Here is a 19,933-nt window from a genome sequence, read left to right as displayed (position 1 = left end):
CACCCTCCATCCCCCTAGCCTGGATAGACCGAGAAGAGTCCCCTTTTGGGGTCTTCTTCCTCTGGACAGCTCTGATGTACATTGTGTCCTCCTCTGTCTTGGTACTATAGTTTTCCTTGTGGTTGGACAGGTGTCCTTGAATCTTTCCTTGGTGTTAGTTCTGCCAAACGAGATCTGGGGATCTGACGCCTAGCATTGTGGTATATAGGGAGGGCCTTGAGCCAGTAAATAGCTTTCGAGCTTTACTAGATTGCCAAGTTGGAGCCGAGGATCGGCTCCGAACCCATCCAGCAAGAAAGAAGGCGAGAAGAAGACAACTAACATGGAATGTTATGGTAGGTACATAACTTCTTATTATTTATCATAAGTTGAGAATAAATCAAGTTTTTAAAAGGAGTTAGTTTTATAGTATTTTCTGTAGCTTGCAATGTTTGTTTCATAATAATCCCCCATATTCTCTATGCCTTGCAAGGCGTGCAAGATCAGTGCAGGAGCTCTAGCAGGCAATATGTCTGCCGTGCGATCCAGGAATAGCCTGCAGGGGCGTGCATGAGCACTCCTGCACTAATCCTGCACGCACTAAGCCCCTGTATGCAAATCACCCCATTTGCAGGAGAAATCCATGCAAATGAAGTGAATGTGCGATCCAGGAAGCTTGCAACCAGCTGTGCAGGACTAGTGTAATCTGCAGAAATGTACTCTGTTAGTAACCGAGTATATTTCTGTAAAATCCAAAATGAAGCTGTGACAGCTCCAAATAAAGACTGCATATCAGATGTTCATCGTGTTTCACTGTTGCAGTCATGACTATAGGGTTCTCCCCTGCCGGCAGGCAGTCCCCGGTCGGCCAGAATCCCAAAGTCTGGGTCCGGCGTCGGCTGTTCAGCCATGCTCCCTGACATCAGAGCGCCAGGAGTACAAAGCTGACAGCTGACACCATGTTCTCCAGTCTTCGGTGATAGCAGTTCGCAAGTGCCGGTCGGCTGACTCCTAACAATTTTTTCTGAACAAACTTCAGTCCGAAGATTTTTTTCTCCTACTCAAAGCTAAGTACCCCGTTGGGGAAACTTTTTTCTTGCTCCAGTCCAATGTCAGAAAAAGTTAATAATTGTATTTTATGTGGGAAGCAAATACTTCATAAGGATTTTCATTCTTACTGTATTCCTTGCTTAGGTCCTGACCACAACGTAGCTAGTTGTCGGTTTTGTGTTAGATTCAATCAACGTACAATTAAACGAAGGTACGATTTTGCATTTCATTACTTCGGTAGGCGTTTCAATTACAAAATGTCGTCAGATACGGTTCCATCTACCGGAGTTCACAAACGACGCAAGGACAAAGACAGGCCTCCGAGGTCCAAATCAGACAATATCGTTCAAGCAGAGCCAGCTTCAGGTTCAGCCGTCGTCAGTGAGGTGCTTTTGCAGCCCCTGTCGTCGGCCATTTCGGAACCGATGGCCGAAACAGACTCCCACGAGGAGCCAACTAGGCCTTTGAATATTTCTGTTGCAAGTCCTTCGGACAATGCTCCTTTGGATGGGTCCAGAGCCGCTGTGCAGGTACCGGCTTCCGAAGGGGTTTTCAGGCCTACTCAGCTTCTAATAAAGGCAAAGCCAAAGACAAAGGCAAAGACTCCTTCCAAATCAAAGACTGCAACACAGGCCTCTTCTGATCTGGCTCCCAAGTCACAGAAACAGTTACTTAAGATGGCGGAGGACTTACTTACTATGATTAGGGGTTCACATCCCCCTCCAGATAAAAGGCCAAGGCAGGAAGTTTATTATGACTCCTCTGATCAGGCTTCTGTTTCTTCAGTTTCTTCTTCTGACCAGGAATATTCTTTCCCTCCTTATGAGGATTCTGATGCTGAGGAATCCATTCCTTCAGCTTCTCCCCCTGGGGACTTCTCTTTTGGGGAAACTTTGCATGAAATGAGGGAACATTTCCACTGGGAAGGACAGGAGTATTCGGAATCTAAGAAAAGACTAAGGGATTTTCTTCTTCTTCCCCAACATAGACCCCTGGCTATTCCTCCTATTTTGGATATTGTGGATGATGCTTTTTCGGAGGCTAACCTAACCCCTGACTCTTTTCCTCCTGCTCCTGTTAAGCCTGACAGATATTACAGGGTTCCTGATTCCCACCAGTTTTATACAAGAACCCTACTGCTGACCCTGAAACCATTTCTCAGGGTCCTAAGGGAGTTAAGGCCACTTCTGCTAAAAACCCCATTCCCACTGAGAAGGATTCCAGATCTTTAGAAAGATGGGGCAAAAAAGTGTACACTTCTGCTACTTTATCTATTAGGGCTTTAAACTGTCAGTTTCATATGCTGAAATACCAGCAATTTCTCCTGTCTGTTTTAAAACAAAAGCTAACTTCCATTTCCACCTGTGCAGATGATAAGGAATTACATGACTTAATGCATGCCACTGAACAAGTTGGGAAGCATGGTTTACACTGTGGATTTGATGCCTTGGAGGCTTCTTGTAGGGCTGCTGCCTCTGGCACAGTAATTAGAAGGCATGCATGGTTAAAGGAACAAAATTTGCCAGATCAAGTAAAAGCTAAATTATTGGATGCTCCTGTTCAGCATAATGTTTTGTTTGGATCTAAAGCTGAAGAGGTGATTAAAAAGATGGAGGACAAGGCAAAATCCATGCAAACAGTTAAAGATTTCTTACAAGTACAGCCACCCAGATTTAGTAGGAATTGGCCTACTAAAAATTGGTCCTTTCCCAATTCAGACAGGCCTCAGAGGGGTAGATACAGATGCTCCCGAGGAAGGCCTCAAACACAAGCCTCTTATAGACCAAGACAGTGGACTGCTTCCACCCCTAGGGGAGGAGAGGACAGGTTGCAAGCTCATAGGAAACAGACTCAATGACTCCCTCTGTTGGGCTGCAGGAACTTCAGGCCTGGAAGCCCCTCTCAGAGGAAAACTTTCTCTTTTTCACCAAAATTGGACTCATATAACCCAAGACAAGTGGGTTCTGGATGTGGTTTCAAGAGGTTACAAATTCCATTTTCATACCCTACCAAAGCCAAGCGGATGGCCAGATCTTCCAAAACATCAATGGACAGAGGCCTTAAACCAGGTGGAAGCTGTCTTGGCTATGAAAGCCATAGAACTAGTTCCACTTTCAGAGATGGGACAAGGTTTTTACTCAAGGCTCTTTCTAGTCCCCAGGAAGCAAAATTCATGGAGACCCATTCTGGATCTGTCAGTCTTGAACACTTTTCTAGAGATACCAAAATTCAAGATGCTTACTCTACAGCAGCTACTTCCAATGCTGACCAAAAATGCATGGATGGTAACTTTAGATTTAAAGGAGGCATATTTACACATTCCCATCAGGCATGACTGCAGAAAATACCTCAGGTTCAAGGCCGGATCGAGGCACTTTCAATTCTCTGCGCTGCCCTTTGGATTATCTACTGCGCCCATGGTCTTCACCAAATGCCTGGCTCCAGTAGTAGCTTATAGGGAATTCAAATTTACCCTTATCTGGACGACTGTCTTATTCAGGCAGACAGCAAGGATGTCTTACTCCAGCATCTACAGTTTGCTCAGAATCTTCTCAAGTTCCTGGGATTCACTGTAAACATAAAAAAGTCAAATTTGACTCCTCACAACAGATAATTTTTCTGGGCGCTTCTCTAAACACAACAACCCAGATGGCATTTCTGACATACGAAAAACAGTTACAGCTGGCTTCAACTTTCAAAACCTTGGCAACTTTAACTCCGCTTTCTGCAAGGAGATTCCTGCAGGCTTTGGGTTACATGGCCTCCTGCATCCTTCTCGTACCATATGCAAGACTACATATGAGGAAAATACAGTGGTACCTAAAAAGTGTATGGTCTCAGCATTGCCACAGTTTGGACATACTGATCTCCGTCCTGCCTTGTCTTCAAAAGGAATTCCTTTGGTGGTCCAAGGCATGTACTCTAAACAAAGGAAAACCCTTCTGCCTGCCTCCTGCCACTCAGATACTAACCACGGATGCCTCAGATTATGCCTGGGGAGCCCATTTTCAGGGCAACTGTCTGCAAGGCCTTTGGACAAAGGATCAGAAGCACCTGCATATCAATTTGAAGGAAATGTTAGCCATTCAGAAAGCCCTATTGGTCTTCAGGAATCTTCTTCAACCAGGACAACTACTGATACGGACAGACAACACCACAGTTATCTGGTACATAAACAAGCAAGGGGGATCTCATTCCTACCCCCTTTGCAGACTAGCCATGGATCTGTGGAACACAGCTCTAGCTTGCAATCTGGACCTTCAAGCTCAGTTTCTACCAGGGAAGCAAAACTTCCTGGCAGACAGTCTGAGCAGAAACCTTTCAGACCCACACGAGTGGATGCTGGACACTGAAATATTCAAGATGATAACAGCAGTCCGGGGATGTCCTCACATAGACCTCTTTGCATCCCACCTCAATCATAAACTACAGATTTTTTGCACCAGGACTTTCCATGAACATGCTTGGAAAGTGGATGCACTATCATTCATTTGGAGAAACCTCTCGGGATATGCCTTTCCGCCTCTTCCTCTTCTTCCACAGGTATTATTAAAGATCAAACAAGACAAGCCCAAGATGATAATCTTGCTGGCCCCAAATTGGCCTCAACAGTTTTGGTACCCAACTCTGAAAAACCTTTGTCTGGAGCCCCCTTGGATTTTACCACAGACTCCGAACCTTCTGTCCCAACACCAGGGTCAGGTTCTACACTCCCATGTCAGAACACTCAGCCTGGTGGCCTGGTTAATCCAGGGTCTTTGATTCATTCTCTCCTACCCAAGCAGGTTATGGATGTCATTTTAGAAGCCAGATGTCCTAGCACTAGAAAATCTTATGCAGGAAAATGGAAAAGATTTTGTTCCTGGATGCAGGCTCAGGATTCTGATCCTCTTCTTCCTAACATTCCTTTGATTTTACTTTACCTGACAGACCTCTTACATAAGGGTCTCTTTCTCTTCCATTAAGATACATGCCTCTGCTATTTCTGCTCATTATAATACAGACCCTCCAGTCTTTTCCCACCAGCTCATGAGGCAGTTTCTCAGAGGAGCTAAGAACTTAAGGCCCCCTAGATCTCCTCCCATTCCTGCTTGGGATCTCAACTATGTTTTGGAAAAGCTCACCTTACCTCCTTTTGAGCCTGCTGCCACTTCTGACATCAAGTTTTTATCTTGGAAAACAGCCATCCTGTTAGCTCTGACCTCTGCCAGGAGAGTTTGAGTTGCAAGCTCTTATGGCTGTGGAACCTTATATTATTTTTCATCAAGACAGGGTGTCTTTAAGGACTAATCCTACTTTCATGCCTAAGGTGGTTTCCAAAGTGGCTTTAAATCAAACTATTCACTTGCCAACTTTTTCCCCACTCCTCAAAATAAAGGGGAAAGGATCTTACATTCCTTGGATGTACACAGACAACTACGTTTTTACCTGGACAGAACCAAGGACATCAGGAAATCAGAGCATTTGTTTGTTTCTTATGCTTCAAGTTCCCAAGGTAAAGCCATTTCAAAACAGACCATTTCTAAATGGATTGCTCATGGAATCAGATTTTGCTATTCACACCATGGAAAGCAAATCCCAGGGAGTATAAGGACTCATTCCACCAGAGCTGCTGCCACTTTGCTGCCTTCCTCAGGGGAGTTCCTACCAAAGACATTTTGGAAGCTGCAACTTGGAGTTCAGTGCATACTTTTTCAAAGCACTACAATCTACCTCTCTACTCTAAGTCTAGGGCAGGCTTTGCTTCTGCAGTCTTGCAGGGCCTTTTAGCCACCCTTTCTTCTTTATGACCACCTCCCTTTCATTCTGCTTTGGGATTCTACCCTACAGTCATGACTGCAACAGTGAAACACGATGAACATAGTACAGTTGTGTACACTTACCATAAATGTAGATGTTCGAGTGTCTTCACTGTTGCAGTCTGGGTTTCCCTCCTTCCTATCCCCTCTTATTTTTACTTTGTGTGGTTCCTTTTTTCACCATTTTTCTGAGGTGTATTTGCAAAGGGTATGGGACCTTATTCATTTTTGGACTCCTGACATCTGGGGCAAGAAATACTGGAGAACATGGCGTCGGCTGTCAGCTTTGTACTCCTGGTGCTCTGATGTCAGGGAGCATTGCTGAACAGCCGACGCCAGACCCAGACTTTGGGATTCTGGCCGACCGGGAACTGCCTGCCGGCAGGGGAGAACCCTACAGTCATGACTGCAACAGTGAAGACACTCTAACATCTACATTTATGGTAAGTGTACACAACTGTACTTTAGGAAGCATGCCAATCGCCAAGTATAAGGCCATTGGCATTGCAAACAACCAAAAAATAAACTTTTTTTTTTTTTAGTTGATCTTGGCTGTTTAAGCCTAGGGCAGTGGAGAGCAAAGGGGATCTGGGTAAAAATAACAAAAAAAACCTAAATTAAGCATTCTAACTAAAATCACTATTCTGCCATGCAAGTCAATGGCAGACAGAAGACAACATGACCAGTGAGTAGTGGTTGCTAAGGGGAGAGGCTCAGTGTGAGACATGTAACTATGCATTAGTAGGCAATCCTATGCAAATGAGTGGAATGATAGTGAATGTCCATTTTCCTCAACATGCTAGTCAGGTCCCAACAGTGTAAGAGTAGGAATAGCTTGGTTTAAGCCTAGGAGTTAGCTGACATCATGGGGAGTGTGTGTCAGGCATACTATAAGTGGATTGGAGGCCTGTGGCCTGAGGTTGCTGCTAGCTTAGCACAGCTAAGCTAGGGGGTGTGTCTGAATCTGCCTAGCACTCTTTACATTGCCTAAGCGGGTGTGCATGTCGCGCACCGGGTTTTAAAAAAAGTTAAACCAGGAAATAGCAGCACTGTGCACATTTGAGCACTTTGTTTGTGCGGTACACCGCCGGGCTTAAACAGGAAGGCAATGGGAAGGGAAAACAGCAGTAGGAAGGTAACCAAAGAGAACTAGCATAGCTGGCAGGTGAAATGTATAAGAATCAGCCAGTTACACAGGTAGCAGACCAGCCCAGCCCAGAACACCACTATAAACTATGCAAACACATTCCCCTCTGTTTTTTCCCACACTCTACACCACTGGTGTAAACAAGCGGGGAACTTTTAACACTCACAACAGCAAAATGATAGGGGCTGCAAAAACTATAATACAACAACTTGTGGAAGAGGCTGAGCATGGTGAGGATGTGAATGCTGTTGACCAACCCACAGTGAGGAGTCGGAGAAGAGTGTACAGACCCAGGGTAACCTACCAGGGGCTGCAGGAGATAGTGGAGCGCTATAGGGTGGACAGGGACCTCCTACAGTAAATTGTTGAGCTGTGCCAGCCACACCTGACACACAGAACTAACAGAGGGGAACCCATCCCAGTGGATACCAAGGTATGTGTAGGCCTAAGAATACTAGCTACAGGTACCTTCCAAAGGCCAACTGGGGATATGATGGGGATCCCACAGGCATCAGCATCCAGGGTACTCCACCAGTTCCTGAATGCCATGTCAGCACATGTCGGTGAGCACGTATATTTCCCCAACACCCGTGAGGTGTTGGCCTGCAATATGTAACTGTTCCAACAAGTAGCAGAATACCCTGAGGTAGTGGGTGCTATAGACTGCATGCACATATGCATCAAAGCACCACCCGGTGAGCGGGGTAGGGTCTACATCAACTGCAAGGGCTTCCCCTCCATCAACTGCCAGGTCATGTGCGATGCCCATAGCATAATAATGAATGTGTGTGCTGGCTGCCCTGGAAGCTATCACGATTCCCGCATCTGGCATCTGATGCAGCTGTACCAGAGATTTGCCAATGGGGACATCCTTCACGATCACCTAGTGGGGGATTCTGGATATGCACTGGAGCCGTGGCTGATGACACCCATCAGAAATGCACACACACCCGAACAAGAACTCCATAATGAGGCACATGCACAGACCAGAATTATAGTAGAGTGTGTGCTTGGGATGCTCAAGTCACAGTTCCGGTGCCTGGACACATCTGGTGGAGCCTTGCAGTACTCACCAGCTACATGTACCCAAATTGTCCTCATATGTGTCATGCTACACATTGTGATCCTGTGGAAACAGCTGCAGCAGGAACAGCATGGGGCAGGTCCACACAGCCCCCCACCATTGCCAAGGCCTGCACAGGCACAGAGTGACTCAGAGGAGGAACAATCTGAGCCTGCCCCAGTAGGCAGAAGGAGGTGTGCCCAGTATGCCCTGGCCTTGGCAAAGAGGCAGTGCATAGCACATACACTGTCACAGGACAGACCCAGGGAATAACACCTCTCTCTGACTCTCACGTACAGTAAAAGGGATGCCAAACATTACACTACCTGTGCTCAACCAAATGTAGGGAGTGTACTATGTGCATCCAACATAGGCAGCCCTGCAGCACCACCCTCAATACTGGTACACCCACAAGGTGACTCACACATGCCAGTCAGGGGGGTTCACATACCCAACAGCAGTCACAGCCAGCAGGACCGGTGCAGACAAACACTGACAAAGGCTGTACTATGGCCTCTGAATGAGGCCTATGTGTAACCCCCCCCGGCCTACACAGACAGACTACAGCAGGTCAGGCTGTGGGACATCAGTTCTGAAGGGTAGAAAGTTAAAAACTAATATGTAGGTAAATAAAAGCTAAGATCTGTAGTACACTGGTATGCCTCTAGTCAGCATGATAGGTAAGACTACAGAATGAAATGGAGTACCTGACATACCAGTACAGTCATAGCAAATGTGTACAAGTGGCAGGTGTGTCCCCCATCCTACATAGACATGTAGTAACAGTCAGGTTTGCCCCCCCCCCCCCAATCCTGTGTAGAAATGTAGAAATGGTCAGGTGTGCCCCCACCCCATCCAGTGTAGAATGTAGTAACAGTCAATGCCAAATGATCGACAGATACCCTGCAGAAACAGTATGCTACCTGTAGGTGTACAACACATAGGTCAGCACTGCAGTGCAGACTACCTGGACTTGATCCACACACTCAATACAGACAGGCACACTTAGAGAAATGAAGGCAATGCCAGTCAACAACATATGAAAGGTCATACTGGACATGCTCACACACTTAAACACATGAAGGCCATGTTTGCAAACACCAGTGGACCAGACATATCTGGCAGTTGCAGATGTTAGTGCAGACACACCTCAGTATGCACCACACATGCTTTGCACACACAGTGGACAGGAATACAGCCATATATCTAAGGACAACACACTATAATAAACCAAATGTAGACATACATAGATGTGTGGAAGAGGGTGACTGTGACAAAGAGCCATCCAGGCCTGTCCCATCCAGCATACAGCCATAGGGCCACAACCACATAAGGTTCAGATGTCACTCACTGTAGATACTAGCCACTGGTATCTGTCAACATTACAGAGTATGTGGTGCACGTGCTAGCTGTGCAACATGATTGTACAAGGAAGTAGTCATCTCGCAGCTGTGTGTACCTGTGGAATATGACCCTGTGTGTGCCTGCATGTGGTATGTCAACCTCTAGATGAAAGGGTTATGACCCATGCACACAAACTGCTCTCCCCATAGCCCTACTATGACAAGCCTGCTGAGCTCATCCACTGTGAAATACACCTTTGGGAGAGTTGTAGCCGAGTAATTTCCATGGTGCATCCCATAACTGCGTACTGCTGTAGTGTGATAAACTAGTTAGGTAGGAGTTCCAATCCTGGACAAGGCAACTGTGTGTGTGTGTTTGTGTGTGTCTGTCTCTGTGTAGAGGCAATGCTTTTTAGGGTAGTCACACTCCCTACAACTCAAATGATCTGCTTTGGTAAGGCTGCTGATATCCACCTAGAAATACACCTCTGGGAAGGCTGTAGCCCAGTAATCTCCGTAGCATTATAACTGCGTACCACTGTAGTGTGATACATTAGGTAGGAGTTCTAATCTCAGACCTGGCAAGTGTGTGTGTGTGTGTGTGTGTGTGTGTGTGTGTGTGTGTCTAGAGAGCAATGCATTTTAGGCTAGTCACACTCACTACAATTAAAATGCCCTACTTTGGCAATCCGGCTGTCATTCACTGTGAAATACACCTTTGGGGAAGGAGTACTCCAGTAGTCTCTGTGGTGCATCCTATAACAGCGTCATGCTGTATTGTGATATAGAACTCTGGTAGGGGATCTATCCCTACACATGGCACTGGTGGATATTTTGTGTGTATTTCTATGTTTGTGTAGTGAGCAATGCATTTTAGGCTAGTCACACTCACTACAATTCAAATGCCCTACTTAGGCAATCTTGCTGATGTCATTCACTGTGAAATGCACCTTTGGGGAAGGAGAGCCCCAGTAATCTCCGTGGTGTGTCCTATAACGGGGTTGTGCTATAGTGTAATATGCTAGTTAGGTAGGAGTTCTAATCCCAGACATGACAGGTGTATGTGTGTGTGTGTGTCTGTGTTTGTCATTCGTATCCTGTGTGGTGGTGGTTGTGAGTGTGTAACAACTGGACTCAATGTGGAGTGGGATTTGCAAACTTCTTATATGGTGGGTCAAGTATATATCACAATATCCACCATACAGGGATAACAGATGTGAAATAGCCAAGAGGCTGGGTGCAAATCCATGCCCCTAAATGTGACATCAATGCCAGCTAAACAACATTAGCAAGCCTTGTATTACCCAGGGTACACTCTCAACCCATGTTTCATAAACACACACACACACACACACACACACACACACACACACACACACACTTGCCTAGGTAATGGCCACTATGTTGGTAGTAACCCTGCATATTTTCCCCTGATAGTAACCATGGTGTAATTGCAATGGGCTACAGAGGACATGGCACCCTGTCCAGTCCAATAGGCATATACATGCCGACAGTGCACCTCCCCCATGTTCCCCACTGGACACCTGCAATACCTGTGGTGCCATCAAATGTGACCCACAAAAGACATAACATGCCTGAAACACAAGCCCTGTATGGACAGATGCCACTGACACCAGGGAATACTGGTATCATGCTATCAATGTAGGTGCAGAGCCACCCCGCTGTCCATGAACAGCTCCTGCCACATGAGGCCAGGACTGGCATATCTGATGATAACGATCAGTGTACATAACATAGGCCAGACACCCCAGGTACAGTTCCACATGTCACTGTACATCCATGTGGGAGGTGTGCACATCCCAGACACTGCCCATATCATGGACTAAGGAACACAGATATAGCAAGCAATGCACAGTGTTGGCCACATGCAGTAGTCGCCCAGGTGAGTGGATGGTGAATATAATAACCACCTGTGTGGGCAACTCCAAACACTACAGCCCTGAGCCACAGTGCAGACCATTTTTATGTGGCCTGATGCCAAGGTATACCCATCACCTAGGCTTGTATAGCCATCTGGCACCGTCAACCACAACACACCCGTGAAGCAGTGCACACATGCATGTCAGTACTGGCACCCGTATGTGTGTGTGGGTGATGTATGATGCGTATGACCGCATTCACAATCACTACAACCCCCATTGGCATACTGAAGCATGCTTTCTGATGCCAGACACCTCCACATACACTTTGCACATATAACCTCCATATGACCCCTGTGGTGCATGCGATACCTGCACAGTACTGTGTTCTGGCAATCCCACTAGTGATGAGTTATATTCCTGGCCCTGCCAAGTGTGGCAATGTGTGTGCGTCCCTGTGAGAGTGTGGCTGTGTTGATGCTGACACCTGTTCATGTGGGCCGGCACAGGTACTGCACCTACCAGATAGCTACCATATCCCTGTTGCAGATGTCACTCACCATCACATATACATTGTGAGGGCTCCCCAACATGTAACCTATGTGGCGCATCCAATAACTGCATGGACATATGATAGCACTGCATAGTCATCGGGGGTTTGATACCCTGTACCGGTAGGTGTGTGACACAAACATGCATAAGTTTTACTCTCCCACCCCTCCCTGGCTTTTCTGTGCCTCTGTCTGCCTCTCTTACGCCCTCTCTAGTGGATGTGGAGACTTACACCTGCTTTTCTTAGACAGCAGCATGTGCATTTTAAGTGATGCTCAGAATCAGCTGATGGTCTCTGCACGAATTGCAGCCCTCCTCTTGCTGATTGCATGTGGAACAGCTGTGGTAAGATTCCCATAGCCAATTGCATGGAAACACACACCAATATCTAGGAACATCATGTTGCTGGTGGGCCATTAATTCACTGTGAGCAGGAACTTGATCTGTTGTTTGGCAAACAGCATCTCAGATGAATTGGGGTGTACCTCTAACAACATACCCTGTGGAGACAGGCCAACACACAGGAGGGGGATGTGCCTGACCTGACTACAGACTGTAAGTGCTGCTATACTGCATTTGGAGTAATGTTGGTTTAATAGGGTGTGTGTGGATATGTCTGTCCTACATGATGTTCATCGTGTTTCACTGTTGCAGTCATTACTCTTGGGTTATCCTGCTGGCAGGCTACCCGCAGTCGGCCAGAATTCCAAAGTCTAGGTCTGGTGTCGGTTGCTGTCGCCTCTTCCCTGACGTCAGTGTGCCAGGGGTATAAAAGATGTAGCCGACGCCATTTTCTTCAGTCTTTCTTGCCGCGCGGTGCCCGAAGCAAAAGCAGTTCGCAAGTGCCGGTCGGCCGACAACTGAGATTTTCAAATCCGAATTTCAGAACCGAAGTCTTCATTAAAGCTAAGTACCCCATTGGGGAAACTTTTTTCTTGCTCCAGACTGATGTCAGAAAAAGTTAACAATTGTATTTCTTGTAGGAAGCAAATACCTCATAAGGATTTTCACTCTTACTGTATTCCTTGCCTAGGCCCTGATCACAATGTTGCTAGCTGTCGGTTTTGTGCTAGATTTAACCAACGCACTATTAAGCGTCGGTTCAGTTTTGCATTCCATTACTTTGGCTGAAGATTTAATTATATAATGCCGTCGGAACAGCCGACGACCGGAGTTTACAAAAAACGCAAGGACAAGGAAAAGGATAGGCATCTGAGGTCCAAAACCAACGACGAGGCCTCCGTTAGGCCAGTCGCCGGTTCGACAGTTCTCAGTGAGGCGCTTTCACAGCCCCTGGTGCCCGCTACCTCAGAGCCACAGGCCGCTTCAGACTCCCACGTGGAGCCGACTGGGTCTCTGGATACTCAAGGTATTGGACACTCGGAAATCATTCCCTCAGATGGGTCTGGAGCCGCTGAGCAGGCATCGGCTTCTGAGGGTGTCTTCAGACCTACACAACTATATATTAAGCCATCTTCAGCTTCAAAGACTAAAGCAGCTCTAAAGACAAAGAAACAAGTACAGCATTCTCCTACACAGACTTCCATGCCCAAAAAACAGATGCTTAAAATGACCAAAGACCTAATTACTTTGATCAGGGGTTCCCATCCCCCTCCTGATAAGAGGCCTAGGCAAGAGACAGAATATGATTCTTCTGATTAGGTTTCTATTTCTTCTGATTCCTCTTCTGAACAGGATTATTCCATGCTTCCCTATGGGGACTCTGATGCTGAAGAATCCATTCCTTCAGCCTCTCCTCCTGAGGATTATTCTTTTGGGGAAACCCTGCATACCATGAGGGAGCATTTCCACTGGGAAAGCCAAGATTATTCTGAATCTAAGAAAAGGCTCAGAGACTTTCTGCTACTTCCTCAGCACAGACCCCTTACTATTCCTCCTGTTCTAGACATTGTAGATGATGTATTTTCAGAGTCCGGCCTGTCCCCTAAATCTTTACCCCCTGCTAAGCCAAACAGATACTACAGGGTCCCGGATTCTCATAAATTCCTATATAAAACCCCACTGCTGACCCAGAAACTATATCTCAGGGTCCCAAAGGGGTCAAAGCTTCCACTGCAAAAAACCCTGTCCCCTCTGATAGGGATTCTAGGACTCTGGACAGATGGGGGAAAAAAGTTTACACTTCTGCTACCTTGGCTGTAAGGGCTTTAAATTGTCAGTTTCATATGCTTAAATATCAGCAATATTTAATGTCACTGCTTAAATAGAAATTGTTGACAAATACTGAATGTTCAGAGAACAAGGAAATGCAGGATTGTTTGCATGCAGCTGAACAAGTGGGAAAGTATACTTTGCAATGTGGTTATGATTCACTGGAGGCCTCTTGCAGGGCCGCTGTTACAGGTTCTTTTATTAGAAGGCATGCTTGGTTAAAAGAACAGAATCTGCCTGATCATGTTAAACCAAATTATTAAATGCCCCATTACAGCATGATACTTTGTTTGGTACTAAAGCAGAAGAGGTGTTGAAAAAAATGGAGGATAAAGCAAAATCCATGCAGACAGTTAAGGATTTCTTACAGGTACAGCCACCCAGATTTAGCAGGAACTGACCTTCTAAAAATTGGCCCTTTCCAGTGTCAGACAGACCACAAAGAGGCAGATACAGGTGTCCCAGAGGCAGATCTTAGCTCCAAGGCTCATACAAGCCTAAACAATGGGGTGCTCCTACCTCCAAAAGCGGAGAAGACAAATCACAACCTTACAGGAAACAGTCCCAATGACTTTCCTCTGCCAGATCCAAGCACTTTTCTTTTGGCAGCCCCCTTAGGGGGAAAACTAGCACTTTTTTCATCAAATTTGCAAATGGTTACCCAAGACAAATGGGTCTTGAACATAGTGTCCCAAGGCTACAGGTTCCATTTTCACATCCTACCAAGGTCAAAAGGTATGCCAGACCTGCCACACAATCAATGGGCAGAGGCACAAAAACAAATTACAGCCCTCATGGACATGAGGGCCATTCAACAAGTACCACAACAAGAGCAGGGGCAAGGATTTTACTCCAGACCTTTCTTAGTGCCCAGAAAGGACAAAACCTGGAGATCAATACTGGATCTTTCTACACTAAATATGTTTCTGGAAGTTCCAAAATTCAGGATGTTGACTCTACAGTATCTACTGCCCATGCTGGGCAAGAAGGCTTGGCTCGTAACTTTGGACCTAAAAGAGGCATACCTGCATGTCCCAATCAGACAATCTTGCAGAGGATACCTCAGATTCATAGCTGGCTCAGTGCACTACCAATTCTCTGCACTGCCTTTTGACTTATCTACTGCGCCCAGGGTCTTCACAAAATGCCTGGCACCAGTAATTGCATTTTGCAGACAAAGAGTAATTCAGATATATCCCTACTTGGACGACAGCCTTATTCAAGCAAAGAACAAAGACATTCTTCTAAAGCATCTGGCTTTTGTAGATTACTAATTGGCCTAGGGTACACAGTAAATGAAAAGAAATCAAAACTAGTGCCCTCTCAAGAGATAATATTCCTGGGTGCAAGCTTAAATACAACTGGCCAGATGGCTTATCTCACGCCAGACAAACAAAAACAACTGACTTCTTACTTCAAAAAATTGGCAACAAAGACCCAGTTATTTGCAAGGAAACTCCTGCAAGCCTTGGATTTCATGGCATCCTGCATTCTACTAATTCCATATACCAGACTGCATATGAGGAAACTACAATGGTATCTGAAAAGTGTTTGGACTCAGCATTGCCACAGCCTGGAGACAGTAATTACACTCATTCTCTGCCTACAACAGGAGTTTCGATGGTGGGCAGAAGCCTGTCACCACAACAAGGGTTTGCCATTCAGTTTACCCACAGCCAGACAAACACTGACAACGGATGCATCAGATTATGCCTGGGAGGCCCATATGGCAGGAAAATGTATTCAGGGCACATGGCCTGCAAGCCAGATGCATCTTCACATCAATCAAAAAGAGATGCTAGCTGTTCAGAATGCCCTGACAGCTTTCAAGGATCTACTTCATCCAGGACAGCTACTGATAAAGACAGACAATACTATGGTCATGTGGTACATAAACAAGCAGGGAGGTACACATTCCTACCCCCTCTGCAGACAAGCAATGGCCTTATGGGACACAGCATTGACTTATCAAGTTCACCTGCAAGCACAATTCCTGCCAGGAAAAACAAATACTCTGGCAGACGAACTAAGCAGAAACCTCATGGATCCCCACAAGTGGAAACTGGATCCACAAGTCTTCAGCATGATAACAAGAAAATGGGGATGCCCAGACATAGATCTATTTGCCTCCCCTCACAACTGCCAATTGCAGAGATTTTGCACAAGGATTTATCACAAACAAGCATGGAGAGTGGACGCCCTATCTTTCAGCTGGAAAAATCTAACAGTATATGCCTTTCCTCCACTGCCTCTCCTTCTCAGGGTACTCCTAAAGGTCAGACAAGAGATGCCAAAAATGATACTGATTGCACCAGACTGGCCATGCCAGCACTGGTACCCAATCCTAAACAGCTTGTTTCAAGGTCCAGCATGGATATTGCCTCAAACTTCTCACTTGCTGACCCAACAAAACAATCGGATCCTGCACAGCCAACTCAGGACCTTAAATCTGGCAGCATGGCGGATAATGTAGCCATTCAGAACACTCCTCTTTCAAAAGCTGTTATGGATGTTATCTTGGAGGCCAGGAGGCCCAGTACCAGAATATCTTATGCAGAAAAATGGAAGAGATTCTGTGCTTGGAACCAGGAACAAGGCATTGACACATATGTACCAAATATCCCTCAGATTTTACAATACCTAACTGAGATGCTGAACAAAGGCCTTTCTTTTTCATCAATTAAGATTCATGCATCTGCCATTTCAGCCCATTACAATATGGAACCACATGTCTTTTCCCATCCTTTAATAAGGCAGTACCTCAGAGGGGCCAAAAACATCAGGCCTCCAAGGAGAGCACCAATTCCGGCATGGGACCTTAATTATGTCTTAGAAAACTCACACTGCCTCCTTTTGAGCCAGCTTCAACAGCGGATATAAAATTCTTATCCTGGAAAACAGCTCTGCTCCTAGCAATAACCTCTGCAAGATGAGTCTCGGAGTTACAAGCAGTCATGGCTGTGGAACCTTTTATCATTTTTCATCCAGACAGGGTTTCTCTGAGGACAAACCCAACATTTATGCCTAGGGTGATGTCCAGTGTGGCTCTCAACCAAACCATTCACTTGCCTACCTTTTTTCCAAACCCACAGAACAAGGGTGAGACAATTCTGCATTCTTTGGACATACACAGGCAGTTACGCTTCTACTTGGATAGAACTAAAGCTTTCAGAAAAACCGAGGAACTTTTAGTGTCATATGCTGCAGGATCACAAGGAAAGGCTATCTCAAAACAGACTATTTCTAAATGGATAAGCCATTGCATCCATTTCTGCTATTCTCAACATGGCAAATCAGTGCCTAAGGGCATTAGGCCTCATTCTACCAGAGCAGCAGCCACTTCAGCAGCCTTCCTCAGAGGAGTGCCAACCAAAGACATCTTAGAGGCTGCAACTTGGAGTTCAGTGCACACTTTTACAAAGCACTACCACTTACCTCTTTACTCTAAATCCAGAGCAGGCCTTGCCACTGCAGTTATGCAGGGCCTCATAGCCTCTCCTAATCCTATTTGGCCCAGCCACCCATCCTCAGCTTTGGGATTCAACCCAAGAGTAATGACTGCAACAGTGAAACACGATGAACATAGTACAGTTGTGTACCTACCATAAATGTAGATGTTCGAGTGTATTCACTGTTGCAGTCCAGGTTACTCACCCACCATCTCCCTTTTATTTGCTGGGACTTATCTGTACTTCTCTATCCTTTACAACCTATGTGGTGTATTTGCTTGTAGATGAAGAAAATGTTATTTTTGTGCATGCATACTTATTGGCATATTTTTCAGCCTACCAGTTTGGGGGCACCTGACATCTGGGGCAAGAAAAACTGAAGAAAATGGCGTCGGCTGCATCTTTTATACCCTGGCACTGACGCCAGGAAGAGGCGACAGCAACCGACGCTGGACCTAGACTTTGGAATTCTGGCCGACTGCGGGTAGCCTGCCAGCAGGATAACCCAAAAGTAATGACTGCAACAGTGAATACACTCGAACATCTACATTTATGGTAGGTACACAACTGTACTTTTACATACCTGCCATGTCAGTGCTATATTAATGAGGGAACACCCATCTGTAGGGCCATCTGCAGACTGGCTAGTGTGTGGTGCCTTTTGTTTCAGGTGTTACCCACTGAGCACCTATCTGTGAACTGCAGAAGGTAGTGTGAGGATTGCAGTCTGTAGATGGTGACAGCCATGAGAGTTACTGACTTCAAATCCCTCATAGGACATATGGTGCAACAAACATCAGTAAATGTTTGAAGTTATCACAGCAACATGTCAATATTGGCCCTGTGTATGTGCCTCCAGCCACAACCCTGACAACCTTTGTACATATGTCATGCAGTAAGGGCTGCATATGTACTGTACACCATAATTAGTGATATTATATCTTTTAACAACCTAGTGAGATATCAGACTGCTACACATGTAATGTATAGTAGGGGTTACATTTGATGACATAACCTGGAAATTCTGTGGTTGTGTGTACAGTACTGAGGTCTGTGTACTTATGGTGATTGTCTGCAGTGTGTGTGTATTGTTAATATGTACCTTGGCCTGTATACAGACTGTGGTAGATGTCATTGTTCTTGGTCCTCTTCTATCTGATGTTACATGCTGCTCCACTGTATGTTACCCTATCAGCTTATATGTTTGTAGGGCCATACACGCACATGTCCCATACGACAGACAGGCAGCGGACCACACTGTGTAGCGGCCCAGTATATGTAGGGTTAGTGTGTGGGTGGCACATATGAGGTTGGTGTTGAACAGGTAGTCCATATATTGCAATAATACGCTAGCATGCCATATGTAGCTGTGGCTGTGTTCACATTGGTTATGGTGATGCAGTTACACACAGGTGTATGTTAATCTGTGCCATGGCATGCCTGTAGAGCCTGCTATGCCATACAGACTGTTCTGTTTGTCAGTGTGCTTGTAATGGTGTCAGTTGTGCCTTATGTAACAGTTACATACCAGTGTGTCAGCTGAGTACTTTACCCCCTAGGGATTGTCTACAGAGTGTAGTTTGAGGCTGCTGAACTATACACCTGCATTACTGATTGTTTGGTATCCTGTGGCCCAGTCTGTCTTTACTATTGTACTACTTGATGGCCTTGGCCTGGACCACAACATTTGTTAACATTTCTGGACTACTGTATTACTATACCTGTTTCACAGTTGCATTACTCAGTTTATATGGATGTCCGTGTCTAAACAGCTATATGACATGAAATATTCAACTGTAATAGTACACAAATAAAGCTTTCCCATTTATGCACACCTGTGTGTAGTGTTATAGCCTTTGATATCTCTATGGGTATATGTTGCAGGCAATGAATGTCATTTGTATGGGTGGCTCATACAGTCTCCAGTTGGTAAGTTGGTAATTGTAGGAACAGTGGCTGTTCCATATTGTGTGCACATACTGCGTATGTAACTTAATGTACATATCACAGCATTTACATATATATCCATACACATATATATATATGTATACACATATATATATATGTATATCTGTATCTGCATATATGTGTCTGTGTATATGTATCACACTTGGTATGTATATTGCAGGGGGCGTGTGCTGTTGGGTATAACTATTCGTACAAGACGTATATTGTTTGGGCCCTCTCAACCCCATTAACATTGCATGTGGACATATATGTTTTTGTTATTTCCCCATTGTTATCTACGGATGTTTGTCCGTATATACCTATATATGCTGACATATATATAACCTGCTGTATATATTTAGACATATAGATATAGGCATACATATCTATAGATGTAGGCATTTGCATGTGTACATGTTCATATATATGTATATGTATATATTTTTATAGATGTAAATATATAAATATGTTGTATCTGTTTAGATAATATATTTACACACACACATACATCTAAATGTTGGAATACATTCTCTGTTCTGTTAAATGACTGGG

The sequence above is a fragment of the Protopterus annectens genome, chromosome 1.part2 (genome assembly GCF_019279795.1).
Source record: "Protopterus annectens isolate FY-2018-M chromosome 1.part2, PAN1.0, whole genome shotgun sequence".
Classification (NCBI taxonomy): domain Eukaryota; kingdom Metazoa; phylum Chordata; order Ceratodontiformes; family Protopteridae; genus Protopterus; species Protopterus annectens.
This window is presented reverse-complemented; position numbering follows the sequence as displayed.